This window comes from Phyllobates terribilis, unplaced genomic scaffold, assembly GCF_046119375.1.
Source record: "Phyllobates terribilis strain yellow unplaced genomic scaffold, ASM4611937v1 Scaffold_1748__1_contigs__length_216518, whole genome shotgun sequence".
NCBI classification, from domain to species: Eukaryota; Metazoa; Chordata; class Amphibia; order Anura; family Dendrobatidae; genus Phyllobates; species Phyllobates terribilis.
In genome coordinates, this window is record NW_027364508.1 from 158737 (window position 1) to 177639 (window position 18903).

The following is an 18903-nucleotide window of genomic DNA, read 5'->3' on the forward strand; positions in this document are numbered from 1 at the left end:
ACATGTTGTCAACCTCTAGATCCCTTACATGCCTGCACTTTTCGGCTTGCTGCTGCTGCAATCCACGCGTTTTAGATCTGCATAACTCCACCTCTTTAAACACAGCACCTTCACCCCCTGCTGTTCCCACCCGCCTCAACACCGTTGGAAGGGAGGAGAACCAATTAAGGCGGGGGGTGGGGTGGAACGAGCAGCTGTCTACCCTTAGCAGGAGGGCTCCTGATTACATACCTCTCCTGCTGCTGCTGCTGCTGGCTGTCCAGCAGCAGACTGAAGGTGGCTGCTGCTGTGCACAGGTATATAAAGGCTCAGAGCCTATTATGACACGCGCAGCCAGCGTTCCATTGCCACATTCCATCTACTGCAGGCAGGATACCTGGCTGGCTGAATGTCGCTGAGAAGCTCACAGAGACCGCCATAAGCAACAGTTTAACAGAATGCCACAGACTAATCAACCAAACTTTTTGGGTTGGGTTCTCTTTTATAGTCTGCAGGCATTAAATGAAAGAAGTCAGTGTTCCAGCAGAAGGAGACAACGTTTCAGAAAAGGCATTGTAGCAAACCAAAAAAGAAATTTTAAGCGCAGCAGAGTAACCAGCGCACATACCTGTTAGCTCAGGTGAGTTTAAAAGGCTGCTGTTGATAACAAGGGCATTTGCTAAATAGATGGTGTGTGTGCAACAATATACTGAAAGGTCAATTATATTGTGCAGTTTATCTCACCACTTGTAGTTATTTAGGTGAAAGCTCCAAAATGCTTGCCTAATATGTCTGTTTATCCAAAAGGAAGTAAAAAGGGAGAGCTAGAAAGATAGCATTGCATCACATTACATGGCAATGCAATGCACAGTTGCTGAAGTTGAACCAAAATGAGCTTGTAATCTGGCTTCTGCAACTTTGAACATGAAAAATCCAATGAGGAGAAGAAAAGCAAAGCCAAAGAGTCCATCCCAAAATCCGACAAACAAGCAAAATGAACAAAAAACATTGAATTCAATTCTTTCTGATTTTAGAAACTGCATTAAAGAAGAGGTGCACCGGTCCTGGAGATACTGCAATACCAGGTCAATGCGTGGAGTGGACAGAGCAAGCTCTTTTTCCATCTCCCTGTTTTAAAAATCCATTTAATATATGGTCCCCAGATAGGGGACGTATCAGATATTAAACTGATAAGAACAGATACTACACTTGATCTTAGCCAAAAGGCCGAGAAGCGATAACCAGAATTGGTTTCAAACTACGGAGCCACCCAAGGATCCTGAAAAGTCCATTTGTGGAGATGAGCTCCTGGACTCCCGTTAAGAAGACATGTTGTCAACCTCTAGATCCCTTACATGCCTGCACTTTTCGGCTTGCTGCTGCTGCAATCCACGCGTTTTAGATCTGCATAACTCCACCTCTTTAAACACAGCACCTTCACCCCCTGCTGTTCCCACCCGCCTCAACACCGTTGGAAGGGAGGAGAACCAATTAAGGCGGGGGGTGGGGTGGAACGAGCAGCTCTCTACCCTTAGCAGGAGGGCTCCTGATTACATACCTCTCCTGCTGCTGCTGCTGCTGGCTGTCCAGCAGCAGACTGAAGGTGGCTGCTGCTGTGCACAGGTATATAAAGGCTCAGAGCCTATTATGACACGCGCAGCCAGCGTTCCATTGCCACATTCCATCTACTGCAGGCAGGATACCTGGCTGGCTGAATGTCGCTGAGAAGCTCACAGAGACCGCCATAAGCAACAGTTTAACAGAATGCCACAGACTAATCAACCAAACTTTTTGGGTTGGGTTCTCTTTTATAGTCTGCAGGCATTAAATGAAAGAAGTCAGTGTTCCAGCAGAAGGAGACAACGTTTCAGAAAAGGCATTGTAACAAACCAAAAAAGAAATTTTAAGCGCAGCAGAGTAACCAGCGCACATACCTGTTAGCTCAGGTGAGTTTAAAAGGCTGCTGTTGATAACAAAGGCATTTGCTAAATAGATGGTGTGTGTGCAACAATATACTGAAAGGTCAATTATATTGTGCAGCTTATCTCACCACCTGTAGTTATTTAGGTGAAAGCTCCAAAATGCTTGCCTAATATGTCTGTTTATCCAAAAGGAAGTAAAAAGGGAGAGCTAGAAAGATAGCATTGCATCACATTACATGGCAATGCAATGCACAGTTGGTGAAGTTGAACCAAAATGAGCTTGTAATCTGGCTTCTGCAACTTTGAACATGAAAAATCCAATGAGGAGAAGAAAAGCAAAGCCAAAGAGTCCATCCCAAAATCCGACAAACAAGCAAAATGAACAATAAACATTGAATTCAATTCTTTCTGATTTTAGAAACTGCATTAAAGAAGGGGTGCACCGGTCCTGGAGATACTGCAATACCAGGTCAATGCGTGGAGTGGACAGAGCAAGCTCTTTTTCCATCTCCCTGTTCTAAAAATCCATTTAATATATGGTCCCCAGATAGGGGACGTATCAGATATTAAACTGATAAGAACAGATCAGGTTTCAACATATTTTATTAAGTGCGTAAAACATGGTTTACAATCAAAAACAACAACACAAACAGTACATTATTAAAACACAGAATTCCACCCATAAAAACCCCATATACGATTGGCATCCCTTCTCCCAATACATTTGACATCCCTTAAGTAATAAATATACATCTGGCTAAAAGCAATTTTAAGACAATCCTTCACAGAAATAGCATCACGTTTAAAAAGTAAAATTTTGCGTGCCTTCCAAAGGGCGTCTTTAAAACAGTTAATCATACACCAACATATACAATACTGTTGAGGGGTCGGACATTTAAAAAGGCCATATAAAACATATTCATGGTTAAAATCTCTTAAACCGCAAGTCCATTTTAAAAGAATCCCAACTTTGTGCCAAAGTTCCTGTGCAAATGGGCAATTCCACATAAGGTGCAAGGTGGTTTCGTCATTAACACATGAGTCTCTAGGGCATTTGGCTCTGGCCACCAGGCCTCTCCTGTGTTGAAACTCTCTGGTGGGGAGGCACTGGTGGACCACCATCCATGCGATGTCCTTATGTCCATTTGCTAAGAATTTCCCGAAGACATTCTTCCAAACTTGCTTCGATCTCTCTTCTGAGAAATTTACTATGGGGGTCACATCTTCATTCCTCCTCAGAAAAGATAAAAGCTTCTTGCGGTCTTTAAAAATGTCCATATTAAAATCACCAAGGCTATAAAATCGAACAGTCTTTTCTAAGATTGCTTGGTGTTTGGGGGGGCATAGTAAAACAGGGGAATTCAACGACAACTTAAACCATCTTTTAAAAATCATCCCACAAGTATATTTTAAAAAATAACTTAGCGCACTATTACCATTAAAATGTTTGAAACAAAAGCAGAAATAATTTAAATACAAATAAATATGTAAGTCGGGGACATCCCTTCCGCCGTTCATTTTATTCTTCCTCATTATTTCTCGCCTTAATTTTTCCATTTTGGAGTTCCATAAAAACATAAAGATCATCCTAGTCATTTTTTTAATTAAAACATCAGAGGGGGGGTACACCATAGCTATATACAGTATGAGGGGTAACAACACTGATTTTATAATTAAAATTTTCCCCTCCATTGTTAGGGACCTCAAACCCCAAAATGATATTTTCTTTGACATTTTTTCTATGACATTCTCCCAGCTTTGAGTTCCCACATTCTCCTCGTTAAAAACAACTCCAAGAATTTTTACATTGTCTCGTTTTATAGTGAGCTGCGGGAGTTGGGCGGTGTCCCAGGATCCCAAAGTCAGACATTCAGATTTATTTAAATTAAGTTTCAAACCGGATGCCTGGGAAAAAAAATCAATGCGCAGCACCGCCCTCCGGAGGGAAGCAGGGTCCACGCACACAACCGTCACGTCATCCATGTAGCCAAAGACTCTCACATCACTGCCACCTCCGCCAGGAACAGGAACCCCTCTAATCACTTTGTCTTTTCTTATTGCGCTCAGCAGGGGCTCCATGGCGCAGATGAACAGGATGGGCGACAAGGGGCATCCCTGCTTCACTCCGGACTCAAGGGGAACTCCATCTGTTAAAAAGCCATTAAGAGAAATTTGACTAAAACAATTTTTATATAAAATCTTAATACAATTTAAAAGCATATTAGGGATACCCATTCTTTTTAAAACTCTAAAAAGAAATCTATGAGAGACTCTATCGAAAGCTTTTTCAAAATCTAGGGCTAAAAGAGCTACATTTTGACCCCGGTCTCTGGAATACCAAATTACATCCCTTAATACGTTTAAAACCTCTGAAATACTTCTGCCTGGTACACTACAAACCTGCTCAGGCTGGATTAGTTTGGCAATGACACTCCTGAGCCGGTCAGCAACCACCTTAGCAAGTACCTTGTAATCAACATTTAGGAGAGTTATGGGTCTCCAATTCGCTAGAGCACTGCGGTCACCTTTTTTATATATCAAAGACACCACTCCTCTCCTCCACGAAAATGGCAACTGTTCACAAATAAAAACTTCTTTAAAAAGCATAAAAAGGTCCTCTTTTAAAATGTCCCAAAAAGTAAGGTAAAATTCTACAGGTAGGCCGTCACACCCAGGTGCTTTACCCTTAGAGAAACTTTTAAAAACATAAAATAATTCCTCTAAAACAATATCGCGTTCTAAAAACTCCTGGTCTGTAAAATTTAACTTAAAATCGAGATCATTAAGAGCATCAGATAAAAAGGACTCATCTATACACTTTTTACTAAAAAGATGCTTATAAAAGTTAAAAGTAGCATTCAACATTCCCTGCATAGATGTTTCACCCTCTAGATTTGTGATCACTTCTCTTTTATCCATGACTTTTTTGAAGAAGAAGCGAGAGCACTTCTCCCCCTCCTCCAAGTGCTGCACTCTAGAGTTAAAAATAACCTCTTTCCCCTTTGTGTCTATGCAGTTCTGAATTTCAGTTTTTAGGCCAGCAATATCATCTCCCACCTCCACCCCTAGCTCTTTGAATTTAAAAAGTGTTTGTAGTTTGGTGTTAAGATCACTAAAACATCTTTTTTTCTCGCTGGCTTTACGTCTCCCTGCTTTTATAAAAAACATTCTGACTTTTTTTTTCAAAATTTCCCACCAGGTTACCATAGGGGCATCAGAAGGTTTTTGTCGCCGCCAGGCTTGATAGGCTTTAACAAAGTCTTGTCGAATCAGAGGGTCCTCCAGCAGGTAAGTACTTAGACGCCAGAGGCCCCTGTTGACCCTCTGTTCATCCCGGTATTCTAGGTGCACCTCCAAGCCCTTATGGTCAGAAAATATATTTGATGTTAAAACACATTTTACAGGGTTAAAATCATCTGATAGGAAAATAAAATCGATCCTGGAGGACACCCCTCTTCCGGACCACGTGTAACCAGGGTCCGTCGGCAGGAGTGACCTCCACGCATCGCATAATTTAAAATCAGTTATAAAATCTTTCAATAGATGACATGACTTATCCAATTTGCGTAAAGGGTCACCCCCCGCTCGTTGTTCACTAGCACAAAGACAATTAAAATCACCCCCTACGATCAGGGGAGGTGACCCAGTACAGTACAATGGCAATATCCCAAATAAATTAATTCTCTCTTGCTTATCAGGGGGAGCATAAACATTCATTACACGTAGGATAAAACCATTAAATTTAAAATGCACTAAAACCACTCTGCCTGGTACTATTTCTGTGACAGCATTTATAGTAATATTTCTCCCACGACAGAGGAAGCCCACCCCTGCTGACTTGTTGTCGTTGGAGCCAGACCAGATGGAGGGCCCCAGTCTCCAATCTGTCTTGATATCATTATAATTTAGTGCATGTTGTATCCCGCATTCCTGTAATAAACATATGTCAAAGTCAGTGGTTTCTAAGTACTTAAATAGAGCAGCCCTACGAACTGGGCTCTTTAATGACCTCACATTCAGTGACACAAGTCTTAATGTGGGCATTCATAGGTCAGGGTGGTGGATCTTCCATGAGGACACCTGACTCAAAGCCCTGTATATCAAATTGCTCCAGGACATCCGGGCTAGAGGACCCAAACGACTCGATATTCTGTGAGCCGGCAGTTGCCCCCTCGTAGGTCACGGTTCCCAGCCACATTCCAGGAGACGCTGGGGCTTCGACATTCCGTCTCTTTTTCGGGGCAGACTCCACTAGGTCACTGGTGCAGTCCTCCTCTTCCTCCACCTCCTCCAGGGGGGGAGACTGGTCCATCAGGACAAGATCAGCAACACAGATTTCCTGATGTTCGCCACCTAGAAGCAAAGCCCCCTCATCTGGCTGGCTAATCGCCCTGGAAGATCCTGAGGCCATCGCTGCGTGGTCCCCTGTAGCCAACCGCACAGGGGCACCACCCTCCAGCCCAACAGGATCGGTATCGGGAACCATCGATACGGAGGATACCCTCCCAGAAGGAGGACCCCCCCGCTCCGGTCCATGCGAGGTCCGCCCATCGTTAAGGGACTTCGATGCAGGGGTCGCCCCAGAGGGGCCTCCGGCTCCCTGCTCCATCCCAGCCTTCTCGCCCTTCGAACCGCCCTCCGACGCCGGCCTGCCAGTGAAGACCGGTGGGCGCATCGGCTCAGCTTCAGAAGATGCAGCTTCTGCGTAGGTCCTGGTCCTGGTCCTGTTGGGGCATCCTCGGAACATGTGCCCCGCCTCACCGCAGAGATTACATTTCCTCCCAGCGGGACAGTCCTTCATTAAATGTCCGTAACAGCTGCAATTATTGCAGCGGTCTACTTTCCTGCCCGTGCAGGACGTTTGGGTATGACCCATTTGTCCACAGTTCCTGCAACATACTGGCATTCCAGGATAAAATAAGTAGCCTCTGCTCTTACCGATTACGAAGGTTGAGGGAGGGTGTAGCATTCCTCCCACTCCACTAAGGTCCCTCTTTAGACGGGCCATATACCTTCTCTTGCCGCACCAGAAGCCTACCGCGTTCTTCACAGTACCCAGGTATCTCAAATCATCACAATAGCGGGTAAGGTAGGTCGAGATGTCTGCAGCTTCCACAAAGGGGTTCGGGAAATGCACCACGATGGGGATCTCGTCATAAGCATACAAGAGACAAAAGGTTAGTCCATCCAATTCATCTAAGTAGTTTTTCTCGTTTACCTTTTGTACGAGTTGCTGACAGCATCCCTGGCTCTTGAAGGTGATGGTGTAAGTCCCCTTGTACTCGTTGTCCTGGAAGCAGAATATGTCTTCCCGCCGAAACTCCAGAACTCCAAGAAGAATCCTATGGCAGATGTAGTCCAAATTCTTCTCCATCCTCGATGCTGCTCCAACTTCAATCCTCACGGTGTTCCACATCCGGGCATCACCCGATGAATATGTGAGCGTTGCCGGCATCCTTCACTCAGGAACGTACCGACTCTTCTCTCTGAAAGGCGCAAGCCTTCATGGGATCCCTTCCCGTTGCTCCCGGACTAATCCTTCCTCCCAATAGCAGCAGGGGGGTTAAGTCCCTCCGAAGAGGAACGATCCCCCCAGGCCGAGAGAAAGGGTACCAAGAGCACCTCACAGGCAAAACCACACAGGTAAACCTGATAGATCGTGCCAAAAGGCCGAGAAGCGATAACCAGAATTGGTTTCAAACTACGGAGCCACCCAAGGATCCTGAAAAGTCCATTTGTGGAGATGAGCTCCTGGACTCCCGTTAAGAAGACATGTTGTCAACCTCTAGATCCCTTACATGCCTGCACTTTTCGGCTTGCTGCTGCTGCAATCCACGCGTTTTAGATCTGCATAACTCCACCTCTTTAAACACAGCACCTTCACCCCCTGCTGTTCCCACCCGCCTCAACACCGTTGGAAGGGAGGAGAACCAATTAAGGCGGGGGGTGGGGTGGAACGAGCAGCTGTCTACCCTTAGCAGGAGGGCTCCTGATTACATAACTCTCCTGCTGCTGCTGCTGCTGGCTGTCCAGCAGCAGACTGAAGGTGGCTGCTGCTGTGCACAGGTATATAAAGGCTCAGAGCCTATTATGACACGCGCAGCCAGCGTTCCATTGCCACATTCCATCTACTGCAGGCAGGATACCTGGCTGGCTGAATGTCGCTGAGAAGCTCACAGAGACCGCCATAAGCAACAGTTTAACAGAATGCCACAGACTAATCAACCAAACTTTTTGGGTTGGGTTCTCTTTTATAGTCTGCAGGCATTAAATGAAAGAAGTCAGTGTTCCAGCAGAAGGAGACAACGTTTCAGAAAAGGCATTGTAGCAAACCAAAAAAGAAATTTTAAGCGCAGCAGAGTAACCAGCGCACATACCTGTTAGCTCAGGTGAGTTTAAAAGGCTGCTGTTGATAACAAGGGCATTTGCTAAATAGATGGTGTGTGTGCAACAATATACTGAAAGGTCAATTATATTGTGCAGCTTATCTCACCACCTGTAGTTATTTAGGTGAAAGCTCCAAAATGCTTGCCTAATATGTCTGTTTATCCAAAAGGAAGTAAAAAGGGAGAGCTAGAAAGATAGCATTGCATCACATTACATGGCAATGCAATGCACAGTTGCTGAAGTTGAACCAAAATGAGCTTGTAATCTGGCTTCTGCAACTTTGAACATGAAAAATCCAATGAGGAGAAGAAAAGCAAAGCCAAAGAGTCCATCCCAAAATCCGACAAACAAGCAAAATGAACAAAAAACATTGAATTCAATTCTTTCTGATTTTAGAAACTGCATTAAAGAAGGGGTGCACCGGTCCTGGAGATACTGCAATACCAGGTCAATGCGTGGAGTGGACAGAGCAAGCTCTTTTTCCATCTCCCTGTTCTAAAAATCCATTTAATATATGGTCCCCAGATAGGGGACGTATCAGATATTAAACTGATAAGAACAGATACTACACTTGATCTTAGCCAAAAGGCCGAGAAGCGATAACCAGAATTGGTTTCAAACTACGGAGCCACCCAAGGATCCTGAAAAGTCCATTTGTGGAGATGAGCTCCTGGACTCCCGTTAAGAAGACATGTTGTCAACCTCTAGATCCCTTACATGCCTGCACTTTTCGGCTTGCTGCTGCTGCAATCCACGCGTTTTAGATCTGCATAACTCCACCTCTTTAAATACAGCACCTTCACCCCCTGCTGTTCCCACCCGCCTCAACACCGTTGGAAGGGAGGAGAACCAATTAAGGCGGGGGGTGGGGTGGAACGAGCAGCTGTCTACCCTTAGCAGGAGGGCTCCTGATTACATACCTCTCCTGCTGCTGCTGCTGCTGGCTGTCCAGCAGCAGACTGAAGGTGGCTGCTGCTGTGCACAGGTATATAAAGGCTCAGAGCCTATTATGACACGCGCAGCCAGCGTTCCATTGCCACATTCCATCTACTGCAGGCAGGATACCTGGCTGGCTGAATGTCGCTGAGAAGCTCACAGAGACCGCCATAAGCAACAGTTTAACAGAATGCCACAGACTAATCAACCAAACTTTTTGGGTTGGGTTCTCTTTTATAGTCTGCAGGCATTAAATGAAAGAAGTCAGTGTTCCAGCAGAAGGAGACAACGTTTCAGAAAAGGCATTGTAGCAAACCAAAAAAGAAATTTTAAGCGCAGCAGAGTAACCAGCGCACATACCTGTTAGCTCAGGTGAGTTTAAAAGGCTGCTGTTGATAACAAGGGCATTTGCTAAATAGATAGTGTGTGTGCAACAATATACTGAAAGGTCAATTATATTGTGCAGCTTATCTCACCACCTGTAGTTATTTAGGTGAAAGCTCCAAAATGCTTGCCTAATATGTCTGTTTATCCAAAAGGAAGTAAAAAGGGAGAGCTAGAAAGATAGCATTGCATCACATTACATGGCAATGCAATGCACAGTTGCTGAAGTTGAACCAAAATGAGCTTGTAATCTGGCTTCTGCAACTTTGAACATGAAAAATCCAATGAGGAGAAGAAAAGCAAAGCCAAAGAGTCCATCCCAAAATCCGACAAACAAGCAAAATGAACAAAAAACATTGAATTCAATTCTTTCTGATTTTAGAAACTGCATTAAAGAAGGGGTGCACCGGTCCTGGAGATACTGCAATACCAGGTCAATGCGTGGAGTGGACAGAGCAAGCTCTTTTTCCATCTCCCTGTTCTAAAAATCCATTTAATATATGGTCCCCAGATAGGGGACGTATCAGATATTAAACTGATAAGAACAGATACTACACTTGATCTTAGCCAAAAGGCCGAGAAGCGATAACCAGAATTGGTTTCAAACTACGGAGCCACCCAAGGATCCTGAAAAGTCCATTTGTGGAGATGAGCTCCTGGACTCCCGTTAAGAAGACATGTTGTCAACCTCTAGATCCCTTACATGCCTGCACTTTTCGGCTTGCTGCTGCTGCAATCCACGCGTTTTAGATCTGCATAACTCCACCTCTTTAAACACAGCACCTTCACCCCCTGCTGTTCCCACCCGCCTCAACACCGTTGGAAGGGAGGAGAACCAATTAAGGCGGGGGGTGGGGTGGAACGAGCAGCTGTCTACCCTTAGCAGGAGGGCTCCTGATTACATACCTCTCCTGCTGCTGCTGCTGCTGGCTGTCCAGCAGCAGACTGAAGGTGGCTGCTGCTGTGCACAGGTATATAAAGGCTCAGAGCCTATTATGACACGCGCAGCCAGCGTTCCATTGCCACATTCCATCTACTGCAGGCAGGATACCTGGCTGGCTGAATGTCGCTGAGAAGCTCACAGAGACCGCCATAAGCAACAGTTTAACAGAATGCCACAGACTAATCAACCAAACTTTTTGGGTTGGGTTCTCTTTTATAGTCTGCAGGCATTAAATGAAAGAAGTCAGTGTTCCAGCAGAAGGAGACAACGTTTCAGAAAAGGCATTGTAGCAAACCAAAAAAGAAATTTTAAGCGCAGCAGAGTAACCAGCGCACATACCTGTTAGCTCAGGTGAGTTTAAAAGGCTGCTGTTGATAACAAGGGCATTTGCTAAATAGATGGTGTGTGTGCAACAATATACTGAAAGGTCAATTATATTGTGCAGCTTATCTCACCACCTGTAGTTATTTAGGTGAAAGCTCCAAAATGCTTGCCTAATATGTCTGTTTATCCAAAAGGAAGTAAAAAGGGAGAGCTAGAAAGATAGCATTGCATCACATTACATGGCAATGCAATGCACAGTTGCTGAAGTTGAACCAAAATGAGCTTGTAATCTGGCTTCTGCAACTTTGAACATGAAAAATCCAATGAGGAGAAGAAAAGCAAAGCCAAAGAGTCCATCCCAAAATCCGACAAACAAGCAAAATGAACAAAAAACATTGAATTCAATTCTTTCTGATTTTAGAAACTGCATTAAAGAAGGGGTGCACCGGTCCTGGAGATACTGCAATACCAGGTCAATGCGTGGAGTGGACAGAGCAAGCTCTTTTTCCATCTCCCTGTTCTAAAAATCCATTTAATATATGGTCCCCAGATAGGGGACGTATCAGATATTAAACTGATAAGAACAGATACTACACTTGATCTTAGCCAAAAGGCCGAGAAGCGATAACCAGAATTGGTTTCAAACTACGGAGCCACCCAAGGATCCTGAAAAGTCCATTTGTGGAGATGAGCTCCTGGACTCCCGTTAAGAAGACATGTTGTCAACCTCTAGATCCCTTACATGCCTGCACTTTTCGGCTTGCTGCTGCTGCAATCCACGCGTTTTAGATCTGCATAACTCCACCTCTTTAAACACAGCACCTTCACCCCCTGCTGTTCCCACCCGCCTCAACACCGTTGGAAGGGAGGAGAACCAATTAAGGCGGGGGGTGGGGTGGAACGAGCAGCTGTCTACCCTTAGCAGGAGGGCTCCTGATTACATACCTCTCCTGCTGCTGCTGCTGCTGGCTGTCCAGCAGCAGACTGAAGGTGGCTGCTGCTGTGCACAGGTATATAAAGGCTCAGAGCCTATTATGACACGCGCAGCCAGCGTTCCATTGCCACATTCCATCTACTGCAGGCAGGATACCTGGCTGGCTGAATGTCGCTGAGAAGCTCACAGAGACCGCCATAAGCAACAGTTTAACAGAATGCCACAGACTAATCAACCAAACTTTTTGGGTTGGGTTCTCTTTTATAGTCTGCAGGCATTAAATGAAAGAAGTCAGTGTTCCAGCAGAAGGAGACAACGTTTCAGAAAAGGCATTGTAGCAAACCAAAAAAGAAATTTTAAGCGCAGCAGAGTAACCAACGCACATACCTGTTAGCTCAGGTGAGTTTAAAAGGCTGCTGTTGATAACAAGGGCATTTGCTAAATAGATGGTGTGTGTGCAACAATATACTGAAAGGTCAATTATATTGTGCAGCTTATCTCACCACCTGTAGTTATTTAGGTGAAAGCTCCAAAATGCTTGCCTAATATGTCTGTTTATCCAAAAGGAAGTAAAAAGGGAGAGCTAGAAAGATAGCATTGCATCACATTACATGGCAATGCAATGCACAGTTGCTGAAGTTGAACCAAAATGAGCTTGTAATCTGGCTTCTGCAACTTTGAACATGAAAAATCCAATGAGGAGAAGAAAAGCAAAGCCAAAGAGTCCATCCCAAAATCCGACAAACAAGCAAAATGAACAAAAAACATTGAATTCAATTCTTTCTGATTTTAGAAACTGCATTAAAGAAGGGGTGCACCGGTCCTGGAGATACTGCAATACCAGGTCAATGCGTGGAGTGGACAGAGCAAGCTCTTTTTCCATCTCCCTGTTCTAAAAATCCATTTAATATATGGTCCCCAGATAGGGGACGTATCAGATATTAAACTGATAAGGACAGATTTTTTTTTAATTTGGCTATCCCCTGCAGAGGGATAAAACCGTTTATTTAAACTTTAACAAATTACAAGCATAATTACACAAATACCAAACGTTAAAAGACAAATGAAATTTACAAAACAAAAAAATACAAAGATTTTAAATAATTAGGTTCCATTGGTCAACAAGCCATTTTTTGGAAATATGTACATTCTTCTTTTTGTCAATTAAATAATAAGTATACATTTCACATAAACATAAACTTAAAACATCATTCACTGATAAAACATCTTGTTTAAAAATAGCAATGTTGCGCGCTTTCCAGAGAGATGACTTGGCGCAGTTCACTGTCTTCCAAGCCATTGTGTACTGGTCCATTGTGGGGCATTCCATAAGTCCGTATAGCACAGTTTTATATGTAAAGTCCTTGAGGTCTGCCACCCTTTCCAGTAGGGGGAGCAGTCTTCTCCAGAAATCCTTTGCAAAATTACATGTCCATAATAGATGTTCCACCGTTTCCTCGTCTTGGCATCCGGCTCTTGGGCAGATGGCAGACCTCACAAATCCTCTTCTGTATTGGAATGCCCGGCAAGGAAGACAGCGGTGCATGCAACTCCAAGCCAGATCTCTCTGTTCATTAAAAAGATAAAAAACGTTAATCATTTTCCAGATAGACATAGATTTGTCATCATCATATCTGTCAACATTACATATTTCCTCACTTTTACGTATTTCTTTAATTAGTTTCTTACTATTTCTTAATTCCTCTATTTTCTTAGTCCCTAAATTAAAATCGGACACTATTTTCCTTAAAATCTCATAATGCGTCGACAAATTAAAAGCATGGGGCACAGATATATTAACTTCATACCATCCAAACTTTCTCATAAAAAATCCTGTATTAAAACGCATAAAAAAGGACCAATAGTGATTCTTAAAAAGGGCATTAAAACAGTAAACGAACAGATGGATTAAAAGAAACCTATTAAAATCTGGAAAATCTTTACCACCTTTTACTTTTGATTTCATCACGATTTCTCTTTTCAGCTTTTCCATTTTTGAGTTCCAAAAGAAGGTAAAACAGGTTTTGGTTATCTTTTTTAAAACATTAACAGGCGGGGGGAAAACCATGCTAAGATACAATAAAAGAGGTAAAATCACCATCTTTAAAACCAATACTTTACCCTCCATTGTAAGTCTCCTCATGTTCCACATACATATTTTCGTATTTACTTTCTGTGTAACTGTTTCCCAACTATTATAACCATCATTATTTTCAGTGAATGATATACCTAAAATGGAAATGGATTCGGAGACATTAATTGGTACATCACGTAAAATCATCCCCCCAACACTTAAAATGTTACACTTATTAAAATTGATTTTAAAACCAGAAGCTAGACAAAAGGATTGCACTTGATGGAGAGTGGCCGTAAGTGATGGTGCATCTGTACACAAGACCGCCACGTCATCCATGTAGCCTACAACCTTGGCCTCCAAACCACCGCTTCCAGGCAGAGGGACACCGCATATCTGTTTATTTTGGCGTATTGCACATAACATTGGTTCCAGTGCACAGATAAACAGTAGGGGGGACAGAGGGCATCCCTGTTTCACCCCTGACCGTAAAAATACCTCTTGTGTCTTAAAACCATTCACTAAAATCTTACTTGTACAATCCTTGTAAAATGCTTTAAGCGATAGTAAAAACCCTTCTGGTATGCCCATTTTCTCTAAAACTTTAAAAAGATAAAAGTGTGAGACACGGTCAAATGCTTTTTCAAAATCAATAGATAAAATCGCCATTTTCCCCTTTCTGTCTTTCACATCCTCAATACAGTCTTTCACTAAATTCAGATTGTCCCATATACTGCGCCCCGGCACCCCACACACTTGATTAGAATGAATAACTTTGCTGATGACTTCTTTTAGACGATTTGCACAAATTTTAGCCATTATTTTATAGTCACAATTTAAAAGTGTTATTGGTCTCCAGTTTTCTAATTTTGATTTATCACCTTTTTTGTATAGGAGGGAGACTTCACCTTTCTTCCAGGAATTTAATAAAACCTTATTATTAAAAACCTCAGTAAACAAATAAAACAAATCATCTTTTAAAATATCATAAAAACATACATAAAATTCTATTGGGATGCCATCAGGACCAGGGACCTTTCCAGTTTTAAAACTTTTAATAGTTTTTAACACTTCTTGTTCCGTTAAAACTTGGGATAAAAACTCTTGGGATGCGGGATCTAAAACAGCTGTTAGTCCTTGCAGCGAATCATCCATTAATTTATTATCTATATTTTTTCCATTAAATAGATTAGAAAAAAAAACCTAAACTTTACCCAGCATATTTTTTATATTATTCTCACCATCTATATGGTCAATTATCACTTTTTCTTTTTTATTTTTCCTAAAAAAATATCTGGAACACTTTTCATTTTCTTCTATATGTTGTACTCTAGAACGAAAAATGATCTCTTTTCCTTTTTGTTCTAGCCATTTTGAAATCTCTTCTTTTAAGTTTGAAATATCAAGTTGTACATCTATCCCATTGTCTCTGAGCTTAAACAATGTTTGTAGGCGGGTATTTAAAATTCTATATTCTTCATATTTTTCTTTGGCTCTACATATACTCTTTTTAATAAAAAAGTCTTTTATTTTTACTTTCATTCTATCCCACCATACACTCATAGTCTCATTTGTTTTTTTCCCTTTTCTACATTTCTTATAAAACTCAATAAAATCTGATAAAATCTGCGGGTCGGTTAAAAGGGATACATTCATTTTCCAGCTTTTCTTACCACATTTTTTGTTGTCATTTACTTTTATGGTAAAGGATAAAAGTTTATGGTCTGAAAATATATTAGTTAAAACTTCACATTGGTCTGAAAATATATTAGTTAAAACTTCACATTTGGCAGGTATTGTTTTATCTGAACCAAAAATAAAATCAATCCTAGAGCTACAATTAGCATTGCTCCAAGTGAAACCGGCGTCCTCTGTGCTGTCACTATGACACTCTTTATATATGTCTATCAATTTAGCATCTTTGACTATATCATGTAGCATACCTGAGGTTTTATCGTAGTTCCTGCTTACAGAGCTGGAGCGCCGGTTTTCACCTTTAAAAACACAATTAAAATCCCCTGCTAAGATAAAAGGTTCAGAGTTATTAATAAATAATGGTAAAAGATCAAGCATTTCGGCTCTTTCATTTTTCTCTGGGGATCCATAAAAATTTAAAAACTGCCATCTAATACCATCAATAAAAGCTTTCACTAATAAAATACGACCTGGTAAAATTTCCTGAATAAAATCAATTAAAACGTTCCCTTTAAAAAGTATGGCTACACCCGCTGATCCTGCAGCATTCGATCCGGACCAGACAGATGGCCCACACTTCCACTCATCTTTATATTTTTGATATGACATTTCATGTGGGATATTACATTCTTGCAGAAAAAATACAGATGCAGTAAAACACGTAAAAAAATTAAAAAGAGCAGTTCTTCTCGTGTTAGATTTTATGCCTCTCACGTTGAGGGAAATACCTTTCAGTTCAGCCATCATTAGAAAATGTAGAAATTTTACTTAGGTAACTAAGAGCAACGGATTTACCTGTCCGATGAACCTGATCAGACCACTGGGCTTACGCCTCCCTCCTCATCTGATAGTATCGTCACGAGAGTCTCCGTGGAGGAGGAAAGATTACCACATTTATATAAACCCGACGCTACACTGGCATAGCTCGGAGGGCTGGCTGGCAGAACCCGCTGGGTCTCCATTGGCTGGCCATGCAGTTCCTCATCAGGTGGGTCCCCGAGGGGTTCCGCCGCCCCTGTTTGACCTGTAGAAGGTCGTCCTATAGGAGGAGGTTGCGCACAAGGCAGAGCCTCTGACTCTTCAGAGGCAGCAAGATCCCGGTCCCCACCTGTAGCAGCGGAGACCGAAACCCCTGAGGGTCCAGCGTCCACGTCCCCTTCTGGAGAAGTGTCCATCTGTTCACCTCCTGCTGCCTCCTCCGAACCACCCTTTTTCTTTTTCTTAGGACCCACCTTTATCCACTCAGCGCGCTCAGCACTAGGAGACCCAGACTGGGCATGGGCTTCTGTGTCGGCCTTTTGCCGGTCCCTTTTGACCTTACCAGTAGTGCCCTTCTGCTCCTTCTCAGCCCTCCTTTTGGACTCCCGCAGGTCCTGCAGCCAGGTTTTGGGATTTGGTATTTTACCTGTCATAGACTCTGGAGACACTTCACTATTTGGTACGCCCTTATTGTCTCCAGAGGCTCCAGGTTGTTGTTCCTCCTCCTGAGGGGTGGTCTGATCTTTTGGTCCTTGATCGGACGTCTTGGACTTCCCCTTTTGCTCATCTTCCCGAAATCTGTGAGGGCAAGAAAAATAAAAGTGACCTGGAGTCTGGCAAAAACTGCATTTCTTTTCCTTAGGGCATTCTTTTGTCTCATGTTCTTCACTAGCACAATTTCTACATGATACATGACAGTTTTCTTTTGAATGACCATAGCGCCCACAATTTCTGCAATATACTGGCATCCCAGAAAAGAAGAAATCCCCATTTGTTTGCCCAATTTTGAAACGGGCAGGGGGGAGCCGTATACCACCTGGTGTATTTGGATCTCTTGTACACTTCACAAGGAATTTCCACTTAGATGTCCATATGTTATATTCGTTTAATATCTTCCCAATACATTTAACACTTTTAAAATAAATTGCTAGAAATGACATTACTTCTGGAGCAGAAACAAAGGGCGAAAATATTTTTACAATAACCAGTCTTACCTCATCCAGGACGTGCTCAACAATTTGTATCCCTTTCAAAACAGGACTATTTTCAACTTTTTTTAACTTTTCTAGTACATCTCTAAAAATACCTTCTCCGGTGAATGTGATGTCATAGTCACCTCTTCTGGGATAATCCTGGATGGAGAGAATTTCATTCCTTTGTACGCCAAGAAGGTTCCTGAGCACGTCCTGGACTACATACCCTAATTTCCTCATATCCGAGCCACCCGCCGTGAAGTGAACTCGGATAGAGTTTTTTAGCCTCGCATAAAGAGGCACGAGGTTAGGATCAACCTCCATGGAAAAACGCAACAAGGTTGCAAGTTGCAGCCGCTTGCAATCTGCGCTCCCAGTGTTCTTGCAGCGAAAAACACCTGGAAGCTGGGGGATCGCAACTCGTTACCCTGGGACTAAGCCCTCTCCCTAATAGCAGCAAGCAGGTTAAGTCCACCAAAGTGGACGATCCTGCCAGGCCAAGGAGAGGGGTACCCGAGTGCCCTTCAACCACAATCTCCTGCAATAAAGCACTTGATCTTAGCCAAAAGGCCGAGAAGCGATAACCAGAATTGGTTTCAAACTATGGAGCCACCCAAGGATCCTGAAAAGTCCATTTGTGGAGATGAGCTCCTGGACTCCCGTTAAGAAGACATGTTGTCAACCTCTAGATCCCTTACATGCCTGCACTTTTCGGCTTGCTGCTGCTGCAATCCACGCGTTTTAGATCTGCATAACTCCACCTCTTTAAACACAGCACCTTCACCCCCTGCTGTTCCCACCCGCCTCAACACCGTTGGAAGGGAGGAGAACCAATTAAGGCGGGGGGTGGGGTGGAACGAGCAGCTGTCTACCCTTAGCAGGAGGGCTCCTGATTACATACCTCTCCTGCTGCTGCTGCTGCTGGCTGTCCAGCAGCAGACTGAAGGTGGCTGCTGCTGTGCACAGGTATATAAAGGCTCAGAGCCTATTATGACACGCGCAGCCAGCGTTCCATTGCCACATTCCATCTACTGCAGGCAGGATACCTGGCTGGCTGAATGTCGCTGAGAAGCTCACAGAGACCGCCATAAGCAACAGTTTAACAGAATGCCACAGACTAATCAACCAAAATTTTTGGGTTGGGTTCTCTTTTATAGTCTGCAGGCATTAAATGAAAGAAATCAGTGTTCCAGCAGAAGGAGACAACGTTTCAGAAAAGGCATTGTAGCAAACCAAAAAAGAAATTTTAAGCGCAGCAGAGTAACCAGCGCACATACCTGTTAGCTCAGGTGAGTTTAAAAGGCTGCTGTTGATAACAAGGGCATTTGCTAAATAGATGGTGTGTGTGCAACAATATACTGAAAGGTCAATTA

General features: G+C 43.1%; 6 non-coding genes across 6 annotated transcripts; all 6 read right to left on the bottom strand.

Annotated features, from left to right (window-relative positions):
• Nucleotides 1-1027: 1027 nt before the first annotated feature.
• Nucleotides 1028-1218, bottom strand: LOC141245036 (U2 spliceosomal RNA). The gene has a single exon (XR_012308903.1). It is a non-coding gene; the product is annotated as a U2 spliceosomal RNA (small nuclear RNA).
• A 1115-nt stretch (nt 1219-2333) lies between these two features.
• Nucleotides 2334-2523, bottom strand: LOC141245068 (U2 spliceosomal RNA). Its single transcript, XR_012308930.1, has one exon. It is a non-coding gene; the product is annotated as a U2 spliceosomal RNA (small nuclear RNA).
• Nucleotides 2524-8698: 6175 nt separating this feature from the next.
• On the bottom strand, nt 8699-8889 carry LOC141245115 (U2 spliceosomal RNA). Its single transcript, XR_012308963.1, has one exon. It is a non-coding gene; the product is annotated as a U2 spliceosomal RNA (small nuclear RNA).
• A 1115-nt stretch (nt 8890-10004) lies between these two features.
• LOC141245116 (U2 spliceosomal RNA) lies at nt 10005-10195 on the bottom strand. The gene has a single exon (XR_012308964.1). It is a non-coding gene; the product is annotated as a U2 spliceosomal RNA (small nuclear RNA).
• A 1115-nt stretch (nt 10196-11310) lies between these two features.
• Nucleotides 11311-11501, bottom strand: LOC141245117 (U2 spliceosomal RNA). Its single transcript, XR_012308965.1, has one exon. It is a non-coding gene; the product is annotated as a U2 spliceosomal RNA (small nuclear RNA).
• A 1115-nt stretch (nt 11502-12616) lies between these two features.
• Nucleotides 12617-12804, bottom strand: LOC141245078 (U2 spliceosomal RNA). The gene has a single exon (XR_012308938.1). It is a non-coding gene; the product is annotated as a U2 spliceosomal RNA (small nuclear RNA).
• Between the last annotated feature and the right edge of the window lie 6099 nt (nt 12805-18903).